At 38.2% G+C, this 17,117-nt stretch overlaps 1 pseudogene; it reads left to right on the top strand.

The window, feature by feature from the left end:
* Positions 1–16,871, top strand: part of LOC138378774 (ATPase WRNIP1 pseudogene) — a 30,594-nt pseudogene extending 13,723 nt beyond the window's left edge.
* The last annotated feature ends 246 nt before the right edge of the window (positions 16,872–17,117 follow it).

Below are 17,117 nucleotides of genomic sequence, written 5' to 3'. Positions count from 1 at the left end.
CATGCATGGACAGAGCATTTTCACCTGGTGGACAGGAACCTGGCTGTTCTGAAACCTCTCCTGTCTGTGGTGAGTGAGCATAGTCAGGGCGACCTGTCTCCCCCATAAGTGTGAAACCACATCTTCAGGAGATGCCATTTTCTGACCTGTCTTGCCTGAAGTTTGATTCTGTACGGACCAGCTAGGGACCCAGGGGCTCTCTCAGTTTACTCAGCATTGCCATGGTTACAGTTGTCTTCCCCGCCCCTTCCATTCACCGTCCACTTGGTATTTCCCTCCACCCTTCCTCACATTCCCTTTTGTCAACCATGGCCTTTCCTGCCCCACCTCCTCTCCTCTGCCTTGCTCTTTTGGACGTGCACAATACTGTTCCTCCATAAGAATGGCACTGAAGGCCTATGGGCCTGGAAGTTCTCAGGTTTCTTGGGAACCAGGCAGAAAGTTCCCTGGTGAGTGCCTAATACTGTCAGTTCATTGCCTAAAATGAAAATACCTGGTCCCTGGTAACCTGGCACTTGCCTTTTCAATGCTCCCATTCTCTGTATTTCTCCAGGCTGCCACAAATCCCGCTCTGCACCCTGGGAGCACCCCTTGGATGACCAGATTGGCAGCATAACTCACATCTGGCTTAGGTCCCTTAGGGGGATGCTCCTGCCACTACCAGGAGGAAAAAACATAACAGGGGAGAAAGGTCTGACCCCTGATTGATACAGTTAGGAAACTCAGTCACATGGAAGAGACACCCAAAGCTGTTTGGAGGCCACATCTGCCACTTCTCTGACTCCCATCCAGGCTGGTTCCAAAGTCCTTGCCATTTTCTCTGCCCCTCCAAATACTTGGTCCCCATCTCCTGGCCTTCACACTTTCTTGATGAGCAGACCCTGCTTAGTGTGTTTCCTTTTGTGAAGATTTTTAAATTTTATGTGGAGACAGACAAGAAGAATAAATTCAAATATAATGGGGACTAGTGCAAGTTCAATTTCCTTTTATTTGAGGAACAAATGGATCCACACTGCCTGGTGGAGTTTCCACTGGGCTCCTCTGAACCCTAAGGGCTCCATGGCACAGGAAAGGGAGCTTTGTGGAGGCTAAAGTAACTCCTCTTGGATGCTAAAATGGCATATTTACTTCTGATTAACGCCTGTTCTGGGAATGCCTCGGAGGTTTTTACTTTATCAACTGCTCCGTGTGTAAGAGCACATATTACCATAAATCCAGCCCTTACATCAAAACAAACTTGAAGTTATCACACAAATTACAGGCCATGAAGTACACAGCATTGGTATTTTTGTCTTTTCCTGAAAGGTCAAATTTAATTGTCCTGCACCTTAACATGTATACCCTTTCCCTATAGTATATAAACACTGTATCTAGGGTGTAACAGCATGGGGATCCACCTGTCTTTTTGCTACCTATGACCATGCACCTGTCCATAAACCCCCCAGTAAGACCCTCTACTGTCAAACTGATTTGTCTGCCTCTTTATTTGGTTTCTTGACTTCTTCTGCATTTGGACATCACTTTGCATGTGTGGGAATTTTACAAAACAATTGATGAGCTAGCCACCACTAGTCCAATAACCAAAGTATAAATATGAGGAAGGAAGTTTTGGAGTGGAAAAACTGGGGTGTTACTCTTCATCTATTTCAGGTGGTGTTACCAATTTGTGAGATGCATGTGGACTACTGAGTACAGGGATGCTCCTAAAATGCCAGAGGGACTAAACAAGTTTTTAGTAGAAAAATGCATTACACCCTAGAGTAAGGAAGATAACCACGTGGCATTAACCATGGATTGGCCATTACTGGGAACTTTGCAAGTGGTCACAAAGCCAGTTATCAGCTGAGATGAAGGTACAAAAGCTAGGTGAAGAATTACTGTTAGAAAAGCATATGAAAACCTCCACAGTCATGTTATCAGTCAGCTTTGTGGATAAGTTTGAAACCGAGAAGCTACAGCTAGAAACTCTATCTTCCTGTTTTGTGCAGCTTGAAGGATGGAGGTGTGAGCATATGACAGTCCATCTATGCTCAACAATTTCAGGGACAATAAAATCATATAATTACTCTAACTGAATAAGCAGAAAGTTAAAAAGACAGGATTTGTATGAAGGGATTCTGCACCCTGGAGACATGAGATTTGCAAGAAATAAATTTAATGTACAGCAGAGAAACTCAGTTTGCTTTGAGAATTTGTGAGGTCCAGTTTGCTAGTACATCATCAATTCTTCTGAAATTTGTTTTGATCATTGTTTCCATTTTCTTCTGAAGATAGGTACACACACACACACACACACACACATATGCATTTCTTCCTCTATAGTTCTCTTATACAGTTTATTTTTAGCTTGAAATATTGTATACTGCATTCAATGTAAATCTAAACAAAACATCTCTATGTGTTCAACTATCCCAGAAAAGGACCATGTGCAAAGAAAAATATTGCATAAAATTTTATGCATAGTGATTTAAAATTTAAAGGTATGGCTTTGAATTATGCTCCCATATACTCTTTATTGTAACTATATCAATATACCCATAGTTATAAAAAAGAGAAAAAGGACACAAAATAGTAACTATGAGAGCAATATTACAATAGTATTGAAAGCTTAGGTCCTCAAAAAAATAGATTACTAAAGAAGTTATTCCATTGTGTTACCCAAATACTACATTATTTTTGTCTGTTAACTACAATCTTGGACAACATAAGATAGTTTAACATTGGTGGCAAGGTAACATTTCACTCATTGCACATCACTGTTAAAACATTAAAAACCATTTAGTTTTACTAATAAAAACAAATTAATTAACCCAGAGACTAAATAAAGCATTTTAAAATCCACTATATGCTCCTAGGTCACAAGCACTCAAGAAAGATTATTTTCTGTCTACTATAGTGATCTTAGAGTTATGTTTTCTTTAAATTTAAAGATTGAGACTAACTATTTAGTGCACATTGATTTAAATACATATGCAACCTTTCAGATAGGAGTTATCTTCACTTTCCTCTGATATATGTGAAGATGTTCTTATTGCTATCACATCAAATAACATTCAATATTTCTATGTCCTCTAGCACATCAAATAGTATTTAAGACTTCTATTTCATTCTATTGTTCAGATATGTCAGTATTTTAAATAATTGGCCAGTTTTTTCTTACGTAAGGAGCAATTGGTAAAATGATTTATTTTGAAAATTTAGGATGTTTTTCTCTTACTTTAATACAGAAGACAAAAACTGATTACAGAAGACAAAAACTGTGTACACTTGCACATATCATTATTTTATGCTTCCAACACCAACATCATCTTTCATTATATTTTATTAATTTATTTTACATTTGCCATTAAACTTTCATAAAAAATTGATATTCATCATATACACCTAATATTGAATGGCCTCTCATAGCTCTGATGAAGAAACATCAGAACACATATTTTCATATAAACATTAGGAATGAAGGTATTATATAAACTAATTTAAGAATTGAATTACATTAATATTTGCTTTTCAAAAATTTCAAATGCTGTCTATGCGAACTACCCACTGAATATAATTATGCCTGTCTAAATATCAATGTTCTTGTTCTTTTGAAAAATATGATCAGATAAATTATCTAATTGCTTTGACTTCACATTATTCTGTACAATAAATACTCTGGGTTAGTGTAAAATCTGAAAATGTGCTTCAGCTTTTACTTGTGTGAATCCCTTGATGAACTTAGACTTAGGTTTGGATTAAATACTTCCATACATTGCACCTGTAAAGTTTCTTTCCCTATGAACTCTCTGGAGATGTCTAAGTTGTAGATTTATTTGGAATAAAAGATTTTTCACATGTATTACACATATTGGGTTTCTGTAGTATGAAGTTGTTGATGTTGAGTAAGGTGTGAACTACAGTAAAAGATATTGTCACATTTTTTACACTTGTAAGGTTTCTGTCCAGTATGAATTCTCTGATGTTTTCTGAGGCTTGAAAACTGAGTAAAAGTTTCACCACATTCTTACATTTATAGGGCTTCTCTCCAGTGTGAATTCTCTGATGTTGAGTTAGGTCTGAACGACGGTTAAAGGCTTTATCACATTTGTCATATTTGTAGGGTTTTTCTCCAGTATGAATGTTTTGATGTTGACTAAGGTTTGAACTAGAGTGGAAAGGCTTTGGCACATTCTTCACATTTGTAGGGTTTTTCCCCAGTATGAATGAATTCTCTGATGTTGTCTAAGGTTTGAAAACCGAGTAAAAGTTTTGCCACATTCTTTACATTTGTGGAGGTTTTCTTCAGTATGGACTGTGTTATGTTTTCTTAGATTGAATGGCTGACTAAAGAGTTTCTAACATTTATTATGTCTGTATGAATATTCTCCAATATGAATTCCCTGATTTTGAGAATATTTCCCTGACTGGGAAAAAGCTTCTACACATTCATTATATTTGTAGGAATAATCTTGAATATGGATATCCTCATGGCTAACAAGCTTTAAACATTGATGAAAGACATTCTCACATGTTTTACATTTGTACTGGTTCTCTGGATATTGACCTTTCTGATATTTTCTAGAGCATGAGACTGGGTTCAAGTTTTTTTCAGGTTTGTTGCATTGATAATTTCTCTCATCAATATAAATATCCTGGTAATTCTTTAGGGTTTTATTGGACATGTAAGTTTTTCCCAATTTTCTATTCCCTGATATTGATTAAGCAATGATGATTGGATATACTCCTCACTATACTGATCACAGCTGTAGATTTTGGCATCTGGTGGTAGTATTTGTTGGTGGAAGAATAATAAAGTTTCAATGAAGGACTCATCAAATTGATCATATTTAGAAATATTCTCTTCAATTTTAAATCTCTGGTCTTCAGAAATATTTGAGTGAACACTTAATCCAATTTTATATCCAAAGTCCTGGGTTTCTCTGGTTATTTCAAAAGACTGCTTATTGCTTCCTTTAATATGTAGTGCTGAAAATAATTCAGACATAGTTTAAATGGCAGGCTGACTCTAGTGAGAACAAAGGTTAATAACAATTGCAGCAACAGAGAGACTGCACAACATATAGAATTCATCATGGAAGGTAAAGACTGAGCGCTTTTAACAAGAAATAGGTAAAGCTTTTTAGTGGGAAAATATACAGAGTACTCCAGAGAAGATACATCCTGCCAACAATTTGGAGAAGTGCCCAGAATGTCCAGTGTGGCTGTATGGTGCTAAATTTCCCCTGAACAAAGCCATTCAATAAAAGATGGAATAGGCAGCTTTTTTTTAATGACCAAAATCTCATCAAAAATGAACCAAGACGTCAAAATAACCAAGAAATATAGTCCAATAAAAGGACAACAATAATATTCAAGTGACCATAAAGAAGTGAAGATCTATGAAGTAATTTTATTTTTTTAATATTATTTTATTTCAGCATATTATGGGGGTATAAATGTTTAGGTTATGTATACTGACTTTGCCCCAGCTGAATTAGAGCTTCAAGCATGTCCATCCCCCAGACGGTACGCACCACACCCATTAGGTGTGTATATACCCATCCCCTCCTCCCCCTTCCCATCTGCCTGACACCCAATGAATATTATTACTATATGTGTACTTAAGTGTTGATCAGTTAATACCAAGCTGATGGTGAGTCCATTTAGTGCTTGTTTTTCCATTCTTGTGATACTTCACTTAGTAAAATGGTTCCAGCTCTATCCAGGATAATACAAGAGGGGCTATATCACCATTGTTTTTTGTGGCTGAGTAGAACTCCATGGTATACGTATACCACATTGTATTAATGCACTCATGTATTGATGGGCACTTGGGTTGTTTCCACATTTTTGCAGTTGTGAATTGTGCTGCTATAACCATTCTGGTGCTAATGTCTGCTTTATAGAATGCCTTTTGTTCTTTTGGGTAGATGCCCAGTAATGGGATTGCTGGATCAAATGGTAGTTCTACTTGTATCTCTTTGAGGTATCTCCATATTACTTTTGACAGAAATTGTACTAGTTTGCGGTCCCACATAAGATAATTTTAAAAGTATTTAAAATAACTTTTTTAAAGATGCCCTGCTGGCTTAATGAGAACACAGACAACTAAATAAAAAGAAAAAAAATGCATAAAGAAATTGAGATTATTAACAAAGAGATTTAAACTTGAATAAAACCCACAAACATAAAGTATGGAGCTGATAAATATAAAAACTGAATTTAAAGATTCACTAATGCAAGAGCAGACTTGATGTAGAAGAAAAAAAAAACCCAGCTGCTTAGTAATAGGCCATTTGAAATTATAGACAAGAGAGAAAAAAAGAGAGAGAGAGAGAAATGAGCAGGGAGCATACCTGAAGAAATAATGTCTGAGAACTTCCTAAAGTTGAAGAAGATAGCAGAAAATTTAAAGAAGCTAAAACTACTCTAACTAGAAACAACAGAAAAAGACCCAAAACAAGACACATCATAATCAAAAATTTAAAAGTTACTAAGAGAATCTTGAAAATCAGCAAGAAAAAATGTGACTTGGCATGTACAAGGGCACTCCTATAGGATGATCAACAGATTTTTTAGCAAAAAAACCTTGCGGGCCAGAAAGGTATAGGATGATACAGTCAAAGTGTTGAAAAAATGACAACTAACAAGCAGAACACTATTGCTAGCAAAAATTAAAATTAATATTAGTTAAAAATTAAAAATTAGTTGAAAACAAAAAATTTCAAAGATCAAAAAAGCTTAAACAATTTATACTCAAGGGACATACCCTACACAAATTGCTAAAAACAGTGAGTTCTTCATAATGAAAAGTAAAATATTAGCCACATAGTTATGTGACTATATCAAGTTCCATGGTAAATGTAATTGTGTGCATACATATAGTATTCTGTGTTATCATAATGATGGTGAATAAAATACTTTTAATTCTGCTATAGATTTGAATAGGCAAACCCTTAAAATAACCACAAATTTGAGTTAATGGATACACAATACAAAAGCATATAATCTGTGATATCAATAGAATGCAATGTAAAAAGGCAGGGACTTTGTATTCAGTTAAAGTTTTCAGCTTAAAATAGTTTGTTATAATAGGCAGATGTTTAAAAATAATTATAGTAAACACAAACAAAATATCTATGGTATATACACATCTCAGTGCTCTTGGGGTTTTAACGAAAAAAGAAAAACATAATAAAATATAGTAGATACACAAAAGGAAATGAAAAAGGAAAAAAAACATGTCACTACAAAAATCAGCAAAACACAAAGGAAGACAGTAAAAGGAAACAAGAACAAGATAGCTATAAGACTTACAGAAATAAATAAAATGCAAGTTATTCCCTTTTGTTGAGCCTAATAATACTGAGTTATAGAAATGCCCCTTGTATTTCTGGAGACAAAATTTGATTTCAGAAGTCAAATAAGGCTTTGCCTTAAAGAAAAAATAAATGTGTTAGTTCAAAAGCTGCCTCGTCTCAGGAGGGCGTCTCGCTGGTCAGTAGAAGCTGCACTTCAAAGAGACAGTTGTAAACTGGGCCTTTGGTTCTCATCTGTTTTGAAAGACAAGGCAGGCCTTTCCCTTAGAACCAAAAGGTTGCCTGAGCTGACAGGCGTAGACCCCCAGAGATGAGATCTGATGAGATAGATATGCTAATGCCCAAGCCGGGCCCAGAAGGAACCATGCGGTTAAAGTAATTATCACAAAGCACAGCTCATGTTGACTTCTGAGATCATCTCTGTCTCCAGGAACACAATCACCGGAGCCAAGATGTCTCTGTATTTTGCTAAAGTAATAGCCTTATCATAAAACTTAGAAGTTTGCCCCAAGAAGAATTTATAACTCATTGTTCCCCTAGTTAGAGTTAGTTAAAGGATCTGTAGTAGCCTTTTAGGAGACTTTGACCCTACAGCACACTGCCTGTTAGTATGAAAATTCTGTTGCCGTTGGAAACCGGAGCCTGTATCTACCCTATATAATACCTGTGTGGAGTTTCAGTTTAGGATATATTTTATGCGGGTAAAAATATATCCATCCGGATACCCTCCTGTATCTATTTTCATAAACCTTTACTTTATAAACTATATCTTTGGCTCTGTGTATTATTATTGCCATTACTTTATTTTTTATTTCTGTTTCCTACTATTTTTTTCATCCTTTGCGATGACCCCTGCCTGAGAGACCTGATCAGAAGAAAAAACCTCTTTACAGGGAGCGTAGCTAACTCCCTGCAAACTGGTGTAGTCAACTTAGAGATCTGATCAGAAAAAAGAGAAAAAAACCTCTTTGCAGGGAGTGTAGCTAACTCCCAGCACCCTTTCAGTATTTACTTTCTCTAAAATAAATTAAATCAATCAAAAGACATATTTTGTCTGAATAAATTGAAGAAATAAGATCCAACTCTATGCTTTCTACAAAAGACCTCCTTTTTTGGGGTGGGGGACAGAGTCTCACTCTGTTGCCTGGGTTAAAGTGCCGTGGCATCAGCCTAGCTCACAGCAACCTCAAACTCCTGGGCTCAAGTAATCCTCCTGCCTCAGCCTCTCGAGTAGCTGGGACTACAGGCATGTGCCACCATGCCCAGCTGATTTTTTCTATATATTTCTAGTTATTCAGCTAATTTCTTTCTATTTTTAGTAGAGACAGGGTCTCGCTATTGCTCAGGCTGGTCTCAAACTCCTGAGCTCAAACAATGAGAGTGCTAGGATTACAGGAGTGAGCCACCACACCCGGCAAAAGACTTACTTTAGATGTAAGGGCACAGAGGATTGTAAGTAAAAGAACTGAAAAAAGTTATTGAATGCAATGTCAAATACTCCCACATTGACAAAATATATGTTACGTCAAAAATTGTCATAGGGGACAGCAAAGGGCATTATATAATGATCAAAGAGTCTATTGATCAGGAAGCTATCACAAGTATTAATCCTTATGCATCTACCACTACAGCTCCCAAATATATGAAGCAACTTTTTACAGAATTGAAGCAAGAATCAGACAATATCACAAGAACAGTAGTATAATTTGATAACATCCTTTCCATAATGAAAAGAAGTCAAGAGACAGCAAAACAAAATGAAACAGAAGATGTTAACACTATAGATTACATCTAAAAGTCTTATACTGAACTCTCCACTCTACACACTATTTTTAAGCAAACATAGCACATTATAGCAGATAGACAACCTGCTAAGCCACAAAACAAGTCTCAACAAATTTAAGCACATAAAAATCACACAAAGTATTATTTCTGACTACAATAGAATAAAAATAGAAGTAAAAATCAAAAGGAAAGTGATATGTCCACAACTATGTGGAAATTAAACAAAAAACTACTTGAAACACTTATTTTTTCAAAAGCTAAAAGATTTAATATTATTAATATGTCAATGCTACCCAAAGTGATCTACAGATTTGATGAAATCTCTGTCAAAATACCAATGCAAATTTTTAAAGAAGTGTTAAAATATTCTAAAATTTCTATGGAATCTCAAAAGATTAAAAAAAAAAAACAGAAGAAACAATATTGTAATAGAAAAACACAGAGGCAACAGATTTTCCAATTTCAAAACATATTACAAAGCTATGTTATTCAAAACAGTGTGGTGCCGGCATAAAGACAGACAAATAGATGATTAAATACATTTAAAAACCCAGAAATAAACACTCATGTATAATAAATATATTGACAACTTATTCTCAGCAATTCTCACCAGAACTTCACAGTCAGGAAAGGACAGTCTCTTCAATAAATAAGGTTAGGAATACTGGAAATCCAAACTGGACAAATTAAAGTTGGACCTTACCTTGTACTACACACAAACAAGAACTCAAAATAGACTGACTTATTTTTTGTAGCCTTTCTAAATTGAATTTTTACATTTCTATTTTAGTTTACTGTTAGTGTAGAGAAATAGTATTAGTTTTATGTTGATTTTGTATTCTGTAACTTTACTGATTTTTTAAGAGTTCTAACAATTTGGGGTGTGTGTGTAGTTTCTTAGGTTTTTTTTTTTAAATATAAGATCACTTTGTCTGCAAACAGGGACAATTTGTGTTCTCACTTTCCAGTTTAAATGATTTTAGTTCTTTCTCCTCTTTTTCTCACAATGGCTTCCAATACTATATTGAATAGGACTGGGGAAAACAGGTATTCTTGTCTTGTTGGAAATCTCAGAGAAAAAGTTTGCAGCATTTCCCTGTTCATTATGTTATCATTTTTTTATATATGGCCTTTATTGTGTTGATATACATACCTTGTATACCTAATTTGTTGAGTGTTTTTATTATAAAGGAATGTTGTCAAATGCTTTTTCTGCATCTACAATAGCTGTAAAAAATTAAGATATCTAGCAATAAACTTAAAAAGCTGAAAGATATAGATACTAAAAACTATAAAATAGGGATGAAGAAATTGAAATACACATGAATAAATGGAAAGTTACCTTTTGTTAATGGATTTGAAAAATAATTTTTAAATGGCCATACTACCCAAAGTGATGTACAACTTCAATGTAATTTCTATCAAAATACCAATGACATTCATCACAGAAATTTTTAAAAAATCCTAAAAATGTATATGAAACTAGAAAATGTCCTAAATAGTGAAAGTAATCCTGAGCAAAAAGAACAAACCTGAAGTCACAGTATATGACTTCAAAATTTACTAAAAAGCTATAGTAACCAAACAGCATGGTACTGGCATACAAACATGGATGGATCTAAAGGACATAATGTTAAGTGGAATAAGCCAGACACAAAAAGACAAATACTGTATGATTGTACTCATGTGTGGTATGTTTAAAAAAAAGTTGACATCATAGAAGCAGAAAGTAGAACAATGGTTACCAGAGACTAAGGGAAGGGGACGATGAGGTGAGGTTGGTTAACAGGTACAAAATTACAATTAGAAAGAAGAAACAAGTTTTGGTTTTCTATTGCATAGTAAGATGAAAATGGTTAAGAGTAAGGTATTGTATATTACAAAATAGTTAGAAGACCAGCTTGTGGATATTTTCACCACGAAGAAATAATAAATGCAGTAGGTAATGAATACACTAAATATCATGATTTCATTATACAACATATATATGTGAAACATCAAATTGTATCCTGTAAATATGCACAATTATAAGTGTCAATTAAAAACATAGACAAAGACTTAAATGTAAGACCTAAACTCCTAGAAGCATATATAAAAGGAAAGCTTCATTACAATTACCCTTTGTAATGATTTCTTGGATATAATATCAAAGTTATCACACAACAAAAGCAAGAATATGCACATGGTACTACATCAGTGTATCCAAAATATCTCAAACTTATTCAAAGCAAAACATGGAATAGATATTTGCACATTTGCAAACATTGCAGCATTATTTACTAAAGACAATACCTGGAAACAAACAAAATGTCCCTTTATCGATGAGTAAATAAAGAAATGTGGCATATACATATAATGGAATATTATTTAGCCTTAAAAATGTTCATCTTGACACATATTACCGCAAGGACAAAATGTTGAGGATAATATGTTAAGTAAAACAAAGCAGTCATAAAGAAACAGTCACTGTATTATTATACTCATAAAGTATGTGAAGTAGTCAAACTCACAGAAAGAGACAGTAGAGTGATGTTTTTCAGGAGCTAGAGAGAGGTAGAAAGAATCATTTCTTGTTTAATGTCTATTCACTTTTTGTTTAATAAGATAAAAATGATCCAGAAATATGTTGAAAAACTATGTGAATATACTTAACACTACTAAACTGTATACTTAAAAATGTTTGATATAACAATTTTATGTATTTTACCACAATTAAAAATTTGGCTACCTAAAGAGATAATTAGAAAACTTTTCAAAAATCACCTTCAAATAACAAAATTGTTTCTCTCATAAAATAACATAAATTCAAACAATAAATACATTGTGAATTTAAGACTATTTCATTCACCACTCACATAGATAGGATAAAGCAATCACTGATAACAAACCAGCACACGCACGCGCGCACACACACACACACACACACGCACGATAAGTCCTGAACAAGCATGGACCATGTAAGTCCTGAACCATGTATGAGCAATTTTTATAAAGTCAAAACACACACAGATATTTTATAGGCAAGAGACATATGCCCAATGTATATAGAAATCATGTACCACATTATTTTAAGTGTACAGAGCTAAACATTATCATCCATTTCATAATATTCAGGCTCAAAATAAAAAATACAATGCATTCATCTGAGAAATCATACACTCAAAAGAAACACAGTAATATGGACTTGAAAACAAGAATAAGAGAAATTTTGATACATAAAATACTGAAGATAACATAGATATACTATTTAAAAATGATTCTTTTGTCTTTTCTCTCTGTACTTTAATGGATGCAAATAAAAATAATTCTTTAGCAATAAATTAAGACCCTGTCTCAAAAAAAATTAATGCTTTCGATATCTACAATTTTTAATTGCATGCTGCCATGAAGATTGGTGCTAGTTTTACATAAAATATAGAAGCAATAATACAGCCTTCTGAAGTTAAGAAATGCTTGGCATTTCCAAATGAACAACATAAATGTTGTAAAATATGGTATAAAAATAAAAAGTAAGGTTTTGGGATTAAATTATGCTATCATTTAAATATAGTCTGAGAAAATGGATATTAATTTTAATGAATTCTTCTTGCCTACAATAAACTTGAACTTAACTCCAAACATTTTAATAAATATTTGGTGCCCACTAGTAATCTAATTTGCTTCGTACATAACAGGTAAATTTAGCACTTTATTTCAGAACTTTTGAATCTAAGAACCATGAACAAATTTGACATATATTTCAGAAAGTGAAGCATATAGCAGAGTAACATAAGCGAGATGACAGAATAGGAGGTCTCCCAGTCATATCCCCACAGCATAATGTGATAGCCATGCTCAAACAAAGCAGCCTTGATGGGAGTTTTGCACTCCAGGTCAGAGTTTTTGATACCCTGGTTGAGCCCAAGTTTGAGGAGGGCCATTTTGAGAAAGCCAGACCATGACCAGGTGGCAGACTTGCCAATAAGAGTCCTGGCAAGAGAATAAAAAACGACCACATCCCACTTTAACCTAAGCTATAGCCCATTTGACCTTGATCTTGCCACTAGCACCATCTGTCAAGATACACAGGAAGATTCATATCCACCTGAGTCTCAGGTGAACAGGCCTGCAGACCTTGGTCCTATCTTTGGCCACTGAATCAGCCTAAAACCCACCTTTTTCACCTCTCAGCCATGGTATGGGAAAAATCCTGCCCACATAGGAACACTCAGGGAAAACACTCATCTGTGCTCCTGAATATAGAACCGCTAAGAGAAAAAAAAATAATAACGTTACCTTTGGGGCCCTGCTGACTTCTTAAAATACTATTGAAAAACTGCCATTTCGCTCCTCATCACAAACACCCATTCCTGCACCCTCTGCTTTTGTCTTTACCTCAACAACTCAATGCCAAAAAGCCAAGTCAGACCTGGAAATTATTGTGGGAAAGAATAAACGGTGCAGACAAACCCAGGCATGCCTCGACCCTCTGTGAAGAAAAACCACAAGATCAGCCCCCAATCTTCAAGTGAAGTCAGGCAGGATTTACCTCCGCCTGCCAGGGAGATTTCAGTTCAGGAACATTCAGCCATTTTTCATTTTGTTGCTCTTGGAATCTTAAACGTTTTAAAAGAACTATTATTATTTTTCAAAGGTGGCAAAAAATGAGTCCTAAAGGACTGGCTTTCTCTAAATCTTAGAGAACCAAGGCAGATCTTTAGGAAGGTCCAGTAGTCTCCGCACAAGGGGTCCCTAAAAGCCGACTAGCCGACAGTGGGTAGTGGGGAAAGAGCTGGCCCTGGCCCCTCCCTGCCCCCAGGCTTTCTTGCTGACCCTGACAGGCCATAAAACTCCATCCCCAGGGTGGCTCCTCTGTGGTCCTTCACACCTCCACAGTGAGGAGGAGGAGGAGGAGGAAGACCATCCCCCCGTCCCATTTGTTGCAGGCTTCCCCCACTCCCCACAGGCAGTGGCCCTGGGAGCAGGACTGCAAAAGAGATGGGGACACGTGAATGATGAGCAGGATTGACTTTTAAAAAAATATGCTAATGCACTAAAAAAAGTGAGACATGAATTTTACATATTGTGCGCACAGAAAGGAAGCAGCAGATAGGCACTTTCTACACATCTGGAAACAAGAACATGAAATGCTGAGGCAATGCACTGGACCAGACACCTGAACCTGAGAAGGCCAAAGGTTCAAAGAGCCCCCAAGCAAGTGTGCACAAGAGCATGTGCCTGTGCATTTACACGTGCGTGTGCGCAGTAGCTGTTACCATCCACTAGCGCCTGTCATTTGGGAGATACAGACACATTAGGAAGAATAGTAAGATTGTGATTCTGTTAATTAAAAAAAATATCTCTTTTCTTCTGATAGGTCATAAGCCATGGTAAATTTTCAATTCAACCCTCCAGAAAAATTAGAATCCTAGCAGGCTAACACAAATCACCTCTAAGTGGGATGTCAGGGAACTTCACCCAAATCATTTCAATTCCTTTTATGTCCCCATAATGCTGGTGCCTGCAGACCTCGAATTCTGTCCTCTTCTCACAACAGAGAGAAAAACACGTATCAAAATGCCCACAATCTCTACTCCTGCAGCTTGCAGAGAATTTAGCAGAAGATGGCCTCACCTTTGTCTATTTCTGAGGGATCTTAGTGTTTTCTCTTTTAATTTCTCTTAGTGTGGTCAGTGGCTGATTACATTTTTATGATAATATTTATAGTTGAATTGTGAATGTCCTGAAGAATGTTTTCTATTTTAAATTGCCTGTGCAGCAAGGATGTAGATCCAATTTTTAGGAATGTCTCCCTTCGTATTTTGGTTAAACAAGTAACACACGTTGACCAGGTGCAGTGCCCGGTGTGCCAGCAGATGATGCCCGCGGCGCACATCAACTCGCACCTGGACCGCTGTCTGCTGCTCCACCCCCGGGGCATGCGGAATCCGCAGGGGCGCTGCACAGCGCCAGGGAGCGGGCCAAGGGGCCCTGGCCGCCGGCCGCCAAGAGGCGGCAGCTGTCGGAGAGCTCCGCGCTGAAGCAGCCGGCCACCCTGATGGTGGCTGAGAGCAGCAAGGGCGAGGGAGAGGAGGGCGACGACGGCTGCGAGAGGGAGAGCAGGGAGAGCTAGGACGCGCCGCCCACGCCCAGAGGCGCCCGCCCCATCCCCGACTTCCCGGTGGCCGCTCCAGCAGCCCCGGGAGGAAGGGGTCCGGAAAGGGGCCGGCGGCCGCCCCTGCTGCTGTGGGCAACGTGTCTCCGCACAGCTGGGACGAGGCTGAGGCGCAGAAGGAGGAGGAGGCCTTGGGCAACAGCAATGGCGAGGGAGACGCGGAAGCAGACAGCAAGGACAACCCAGGGCACTGGGATGTGGAGGACGCCGCCACTGCCGCCGCCACGTGTGGGGCCAGCAGCGGGGCGTCTGCACCCCCGCGCGGTGGCCGCCAATGAGATTCCATAGATGCTGGAGGGCAAGCGGCTGGCCAAGATGCGTCCTGACTCGCTGCAGGACTACATGGGGCAGAGCAGGGCTGTGGGGCAGGAGACCTTGTTCCGCTCGCTCTTGGAGACCAACGAAATTCCCTCGCTCATCCTTTGGGGGCCACCGGGCTGCAGCAAGACCACTCTGGCTCACATCATAGCCAACAACAGCAAGAAGCATAGCACAAGGCTTGTGACATTGTCTGCAACAAATGCCAAGACAAATCATGTGCGAGATGTCATAAAACAAGCTTAAAATGAAAAGAGCTTTTTCAAAAGGAAAACCATCCTTTTAATTGATGAGATTCATCGGTTCAATAAATCTCAGCAGGACACTTCCTTCCTCACGTGGAATGTGGGACGATCACCCTGATCGGGGCAACCACTGAGAGCCCTTCCTTCCAGGTCAATGCTGCTCTTCTGAGCTGCTGTTGGGTGATTGTTCTTGAGAAATATCCAGTAGAGGCAATGGTGACTATTTTAATGCGAATGATCAACTCACTGGGAATCCACGTCCTAGACTCTAGCCGTCCCACTGACCCTCTGGGCCACAGCAGCAACAGCAGCTCTGAGCCCTCCGTGATCACAGAGGACAAAGCAGTAGACACTCTTGCTTACCTCAATGACGGGGACGCCAGGGCTGGGTTGAATGGACTGCAGTTGGCTGTGCTGGCCAGGCTAAGCTCCAGGAAGATGTTCTGTAAGAAGAGTGGGCAAACCTATTCTCCCAGCAGAGTTCTGATCACTGAGAATGACCTGAAGGAAGGCCTGCAGCGATCCCACATTATGCATAACCGTGCAGGAGAGGAGCACTACAACTGCATCTCCGCCCTGCACAAGTCCATGCGGGGCTCTGACCAGAACGCCTCCTTCTACTGGCTGGCTCGCATGCTCGAGGGAGGAGAGGAACCGCTCTATGTAGCAAGGAGGCTCCTGAGGTTCGCCAGCGAGGACATAGGTCTGGCAGACCCATCTGCGTTAACACAAGCAGTTGCTGCCTACCAAGGCTGTCATTTTATAGGCATGCCTGAATGCGAGGTGCTTCTGGCCCAGTGTGTAGTCTATTTTGCCAGAGCCCCAAAGTCCATTGAGGCATTCAGCGCCTACAGTAACGTCAAAACCTGCCTGAGGAACCACCAGGGCCCTCTGCCCCCGGTGCCTCAGGGCCTTCTGCACCTGAGGAATGCACCAACCAGGCTGATGAAGGATTTGGGCTACTGCAAAGGCTATAAGTACAACCCCCTGTACAGCGAGCCTATGGAGCAGGAAGACCTGCCTGAAGAGTTGAGAGGAGTTGATATTTTCAAGCAAAGGAGGTGCTGACTCTTTTAGGTTATGACAGCAGAAGGATGTTTCTTTTTTTAGGAAGGGCCAGAAAGAAGGAGTAACTGGACTGTGAAGTTGGTTACCTGGTAGAAGTTAAAACAGACCAACATTTTGTGCCAGAAATTTAAGAGCTCTGTAGGTGGACGCACAGTTACTTCAACTAAATGTGTGACATTGAAATTGTGTTCATTTGCACTCTGTGCAATGGTTATGCTTATGAAAATATCTGGCAGCTTTGTGCAA

The sequence above is a fragment of the Eulemur rufifrons genome, chromosome 30, assembly GCF_041146395.1.
Source record: "Eulemur rufifrons isolate Redbay chromosome 30, OSU_ERuf_1, whole genome shotgun sequence".
Classification (NCBI taxonomy): Eukaryota; Metazoa; Chordata; class Mammalia; order Primates; family Lemuridae; genus Eulemur; species Eulemur rufifrons.
The sequence above is the reverse complement of the archived record's forward strand: the minus strand, read 5'-3'. Positions and strand labels throughout refer to the sequence as shown.